Source organism: Alligator mississippiensis, chromosome 10, assembly GCF_030867095.1.
Source record: "Alligator mississippiensis isolate rAllMis1 chromosome 10, rAllMis1, whole genome shotgun sequence".
NCBI lineage: Eukaryota > Metazoa > Chordata > Crocodylia > Alligatoridae > Alligator > Alligator mississippiensis.
In genome coordinates, this window is record NC_081833.1 from 23,566,823 (window position 1) to 23,573,458 (window position 6,636).

Genomic DNA, 6,636 nt, shown 5'->3' on the forward strand with positions numbered 1-6,636 from the left:
GCTTGAGGACTTATACAAGTTGTTCAGAACAGCCACAAAACTGAAATACTTTGATATATTTCTTTGCATATTAACTTAAAAAAACTGATCAAATTCTTAAGCTGATGGCAATAATCACATAGATGATTCATTTGGCAAGAAGCAATATCAACAGGCTGGTTATAGCTCTAGAGATCTTATACCCCTTTCATTTTCTTTTTTGATTTTATTATCTTAAATATGTATGTGTCTGGGGGAGGACTCAAGTGGGAAGGCAGAAAGCAGGCAAGGTGGTTAACTAGTTTTTTTTTAAGTTATGGTGGTTGTTTCTGTAGCTCTGTGGGCCATACGGAGCTTTACAAACAGTTCATATGGAGCCACATTCTACACTCACTAAAATTACTGTAAATCTAGTATAGGTCTATCAGCTACTTCAGATTACACCACTGTAAATGTCAGTAGAATTTGTCCCACAGAGTTTAATGTACTTGCTAAACTAAGTAATGGTTCTGAACAGACCTTGAAATCACATTCTGCGCTCTCCAACTGTTAGGACCCTTCAGATCCAGATCTGGATTCAAACTTGGCAACTCTAGCCCGTTTCAATCTATGTCAGTGAAGACTTCACAGACAATCTATCAAAGAACAAAGCCTGGAGAGAGTGTAGTATATGAAAAATGGGGGGACCCTGGTCTTGAGGACTGCAGTTATAGGGAGAAATTTTAATATAATCCCTGGGCTTATTTTACATCCAAATAAACTTTAAAGTTGCTCATTTGGCATCTAAAAAAGCAAGGGAGTGGATGCTAACAAAAACTGACTCAGGCAAGTTGTTGACTCTGGAGAAAGGATTTAAAAGGAGAAATAAATAAATAAACCATGGATAATCTTAGAGCCACTTCTGAATAATATTTTAGAGATAGTCCCATGGCCCCATTTAATTCAGCACATGCTCCCCTCATACACTCTAGAAATCCTCTTCTCCTGATTTCTGTAAGTATTATTCTAAAATTCCCTTGAATACCTTTAGTGATTGAGCCTTGATGACTTCCCATGGGAGACTATTTACATTAAAAACTCTCTACAGAAAGATTTATTGAAGATCTTTAAAAACCTGTGTAGAAAATCCAGGTAATTTGATAGCTGTTGAGGAGATTTTTTTTAACTTGTTTTATTTTTCCCTTTATAATAATTTTCACTGTTTTTATTTGGTAAGGGGAGTGAGAAGGAATGAGAAGAAAACAAGAGGAAAAGAAAGAAACTTTAATATTTAGTTTCTGTGCTACCAGGTGCTAAATCCATAGGCCCCGCTAAAATGTGAGTGGGCATTTAGACACTCCTTCAGGCAACACATGCTTTTGTTCTTTTTGGATATACTATACATGGCACATCCTGGCATTTCTATTCATCTGAAAGGATACAGAAAGCCACCTTTGTGGAACCTGTAGTTTGTAACACACACACTTATATATACTTTGTGGCAGTAAGGGAAAGGACATGATGTTTTGCAGTACTGGAGTGAGATACCACCTGTTCTGAAAACCCTAGCACAGTGCTGATTATGTTTCTGTTCTCCCTGCAGTATACTGTGTCAGGGTTATGGACAGCTAGTGTTGAATGAGATGCATTTGTTAGCTCTTACCAGCATGGGCTGTAGGCTAAAGAAAGGAGTGGGGATAGGTGAGATAAAAGAAAAGCCTTCCTGTCTGTCTTTGGCTTGGTCAGGGCAGTACTTCCTCAAATTTTCTCCCATGTCTGCTTGGCTATCTTGGTGAGAGCTTCCCTTTCTACTTCATTCTACTTTAGCCACTGCTTTTCCTTATCCCCCTGCTTCTCCCAATTCTTTTCAGCAGTTTGTAGGAGTTAGCAGGCTACTAGTGGTTTTGTTCTCTATCTGGTGGTCTTCATTTTACAGCTGTACATGGGGGAAGTATTTAAAGTTTGGGGTGGAGCTGGGATTGAATGTTCTAAACATCATGCGCATACACTCTTCTGAACTGAATTTTGCAGTGCTTATGGGTGTTACCCACTGAAGTTTCACTACCAGTTACAACCAGATGGTGTTGCTGTGGTCCTTACCAGGGAGAAAGCAGGGGAGAGAAACCAGTGGAAAACAGGCATTTGGAGAAGGAATGATTTGTTCCAAAACATTTGCTTTGTAACGGGGTCATCTATAAATTCTGGGATTTCCTGTTTGCTGAATGGGAGGCTTTCTCTTTTCAGACTGCAGCCGGGAATAATTTTATTATAGCTCATTGCAAGCCCCTTTTCTATCCAAGCCCAGATTTGCAGCCTTTGCTCAGACATTTCCCAGCTTTTGTGGGTTTTAAATTGGATCCTTCAGTGCTGTCCTCTTGAGTTGTGCTTAAATTTCCTATGGGCTTTGGAAGCAGTGAGATCATGGTAGTTTTCAGAGGAAAGTATTGGATGTATTAATGGGTTCTTTTCATGGTGATGTATGTTTGTTCTGGATACAAGGGAAATAAAATTTAAATAAAGAAAACTTTAGAAAAGGGTAATGCTTAACCACATGGGGCCCAATCCTGCATTCCATGTATGTACATCCTAGGAATTCATCAGCTTGTGTAGGGATCTCAGCATGCAAAGGATAAAGCTCATCAGGAATTTTGTGATGAAAAGGTTTTTCATCAGAAATTCTGACGTGTTGAAACAGAACCTGTTGGCAGGAATGTATCAGTTTTGCCAAGATTATCATCAGGAAAGGTCGCTGAGGTCCAGGCCTTTCTGGTCAAAAAAAAAGAGACAAAGTAGTTAGGGTACTCACTGGAGCGTGGGAGACCTTGCTTCTGGTCTCATGTCTGCAGCAAGCACATGAGTCCTTGACCACTCACTCTTGTGGGCTCTCTTTTTCTTTTTTTTCCAGTGGAGTGGGGGGAGGGGTTGAAAAATGTGAAAGCTCTTGGTTTTGTCTTTGCCCCAAATGGGAAAATATTTGAAATCACAAAATATTTTGCAAGATGGGAAAATAATTTTCTGTACAGCGCTGGTCCAGATTCTTGATGATTTATTGACAATTGTTGGGAGGGGGTAGCAAAACTGACACCCAAAACTCAACTTAAAGTCACAGCACAGAGGAAAAAAAATCTCCCCTACCTGCCCTGCAGAGCACTTGCTAATAAGTTCCATCATGAAGGAAGATGGACAGATGGCAGAGACAATATTGTACCACCGTCTCCTGTAAGAATTGTCCCCCATTTTCAGTTGCCTATGTTATGTTTTATAGTTTGTATAAGTATGAGTAACTGCAGGAGTTATCAGTGGAGTTCAGTTGAATTTATGACCTCAGAGGAGGTACTGACCTACTTTGTGGTCTGGAGTAGTAACTGTGGTGGAGAGGGGAAGGTTTCCAGGCATGCAGTGGACAACAACCAAGTGGTGAGAGCAGCTTCCACAGAAGTTTATCAGCACCTTCACAGCCTGGAAACCTCTCCGGGTCTCCAGCTAGCCACCATCCTCAGCCACGTAGTGAGACACGTCATGTGATCAGTGGCACTGGGAGCCGTGCAGGTGAGTTGGGCAGCCGCAGGAGCCTGGGGACCCAGGTGTGGCGAAGTCCTGCTGTTTTTGTTTTCTTTAAAAGTTAATTACCATTTTTGCTAAAGACTTTGGGACTCATAATGGGCCACGGACTTAAAGACCCCTCTTCAGAAGAAACACTTGAGAATTGATTGAGCAAGGAAAATTGATGCATGTTTGCTTTCTCTTTATTATTGTTGACTGATTGTTTAAGAAGGGGTCTAACCCCATGCTTGAATTACTGCCGGGTCAGCTCGAGAGATGCCAGAATTAATTACTTGGGATCAACCCCGAGTGGGGGACAAACTCTATTGATGTAGAGTAAAATATAAGAATTGATTTAATCTTCTAGGAAGGCCGACCTGGGCACCACATAGTGAGCAAACCTGGCCCTGGGGAACCTGTTACTGACTTGGCCTTAAGGCCAGTGTACGACTAAGCAGCACGGGAGAGCTAGCTGGCCTCAGGGTCTACCCACACTACTAATCCACATATTCCCAACTGGCTGGTGTACAGACAGGATAAAGGGGAGGTAGGAGCCCTGTGAAGAGAACTGACTGAGCAGATCCTAGAACAAACACTCAACAGACAGACCACCTCCCCATAGTGTGACTATTCAACATCAAGTTGTGGCAGGTAAGAATCGGGCAATATTAGTTGGGAATCTGGGAAGCTCTGTCCCTCACAGCACATTCCCATCAAGTCTCAAGTCACTGGGGGCCTCAACCTGATACACTGCCCCGGCAACAGTAACCCACGCTCTGGTGGGAACGAATGTGAGGAGAGGGCAGCACTCTGGAATGATCGATAGATTGAGAGCCATGTGTAATGGTGCCGTGTTGTGTGCACAAGTGCGGGAGTGTGTGTGCAAGTGTGAGATTGGTCTGTTAGGGATTGACAGACATGGTATGACTGGATTGTATAAAATAATCCTGTCCCAAGACTCAGTGCCCTCAAATGTGATAGAGTGGGATGTTCAGGTTTGTCCCTGTGAGTCGTGTGGAGGAGGTGTGATTGTGTATGTGAAGGTGTGAGACATCATGAGTGTGTGAGACACCAGAAGTGTGTGAGATACCAAGGGTATGAGGTAGGGCTGTGCAAAGCTTCTGGTGCTGATTCGATTTGGAGGAGATTTGGCCTGATTTGGTGGCTGAATCTCTGAATCCAAATTGAATCAGGGGACCAACTGAAAGGCTCAAATTGATTTGAAGCTCTCTGAATCAATTTGGAAAAGATTCGGAGAACTTCAGTGATTCAGGCAGTTCCCTCCTGCTGCAACAGGGAGCTGGACCCGGACTTGGAGCTGGTAAGTAGGGGGTGGGGGAGCTGGAGGAGGAGGGAGGGGACCATGGGGGGACCCCTGCCAGACCCAATCCCCTCCCTGCTCCCCCAGCCCCTCCCATGGCTGCCCTGTCTACCCCAGCTCCCGACCCTTTAAAAACCAAAACAACCCCCTCCCCCCCCCGCCGGACTCACCAGCTGCTGCAGTGACCTCAGGGCTTCTGGGGGCTTGAGACAGAGCCCCCTATGCAGCACGGGGCAGTGTGGGGGGAGCGAGGATCACCCCCTGCTGGGCAGGAGCCAGTGACACCAGGGGTTTTTGTTTTTTTTTTAAAGGGCTGGGAGCTGGAGCAGGTGGGGCAGCCATGAGGGGGCTGGGAGAGTGGGCAGGGGTCGAGGGGCTCGTGGCAGAGCCCCCCACGTGGTGCAGGGCAGTGGAGAGCAGCAGGGATCTCCTCCTGCCGGGCAGGAGACAGTGAGTCAGGGCTTTTTTTCCCCAAAGAGCTGGGAGCTGGGGCAGAGAGCGGGCAGGGGATGGGCCTGTGTAATTCAGAGATTTGGCTGATTCGGCAGCAGCCAAATCTCTGAATCAGATTCGGCTGAATCAATTTGGGGCAGTAATTCAAAACACCAAATCGAATCACTGTTCCCCGAATCGGCCAAATCTGAATCCGAAGTGAATACTAGCTGCTTCGCACAGGCGTAGTGTGACGTACTATGGGCGAGTGTGGCATACGGAAGGCATGTGTGAGACACTGGTTTGTAAGAGGGTGAGGTGTTGTAGATTGTTGTTGTTTATTGTGTATGTGGAGCGAGGGCCTGGGAGGCCAAGATCTTCTCTGTGTGTGTGTGATTGGTGCCTTAAGCACTGACGCTGTGAGCAGGGAGAGCATATGAACGCTCTCTGTTGCCACCTGTGTCTTGTTATAGTTTACTGGTTCAGTGCTGGTGTATTTTGTATTTGGTTATTGACTTGGCGGTGTTGTTTGTATTAATACACCTTGATTGTTTGAATTGTCATTGGAGTTTGTGGTTATTGGGGCCATTCACCAGTCCTCACTGAGCTCCTTAGCTTGGACTGGTGAGCTCCTTAGCTTGGGCTGGACCCTTTCAACTAGAGCAAAGGGGCCTGGAGGATTAACAACCCTCACTTGTACCCGTATGTGGGGTCTCGGGTCATTCTACACTCCCGACCTTGAACTTTCACTTAACACCAAGCTGAATCTTTTAGAGGCTTTAAAGGTATTCATTTTGCCAAACTAGTGCAGCTTCATTCTTCATGCAAAGAAGTCCTGGACCATGACTGGGGCATCTAGGCACTATCACAATAATAGCAACAAGAGCAATAATAATAATAATAATAATAATAAAAACTGAAGCACTGTTTGCTGGTGTTAGGTACAGCACTACTCCATGGGGATGCAAGTGCAGATTCAAATGCACAGTATTTTTCAACTGAATCAAGCACAACACCCATAACAGTACCATCAGCTACTCTAAATTTGGGAGAGCATGTCTAATGCACCCTTATTTTCTATTAGAAGGCAAAGGAATTGTATGGAGGGGACAGAGAGAACAATCGCTGTTTATGTTTTAACTGGTAAAATAGCCTACCCCACTGTTCATATGATGCGAATGCTTTCCATGGAAATTCTGTCTGCATTAACTTTGGCGAGGGCTCCAGTCTATTTTTGGCAGCAATTAAGAACATTCAGGAGATGCCTGTCACTTTTGTTCGCATATTTCCACAGGGCACTTTATTTGTATTTTATGAAAGAAATATAAAATACAGCAATATGGCTTCTGCTTAACTTTAACCATCTTGCATATTGAGGCAGA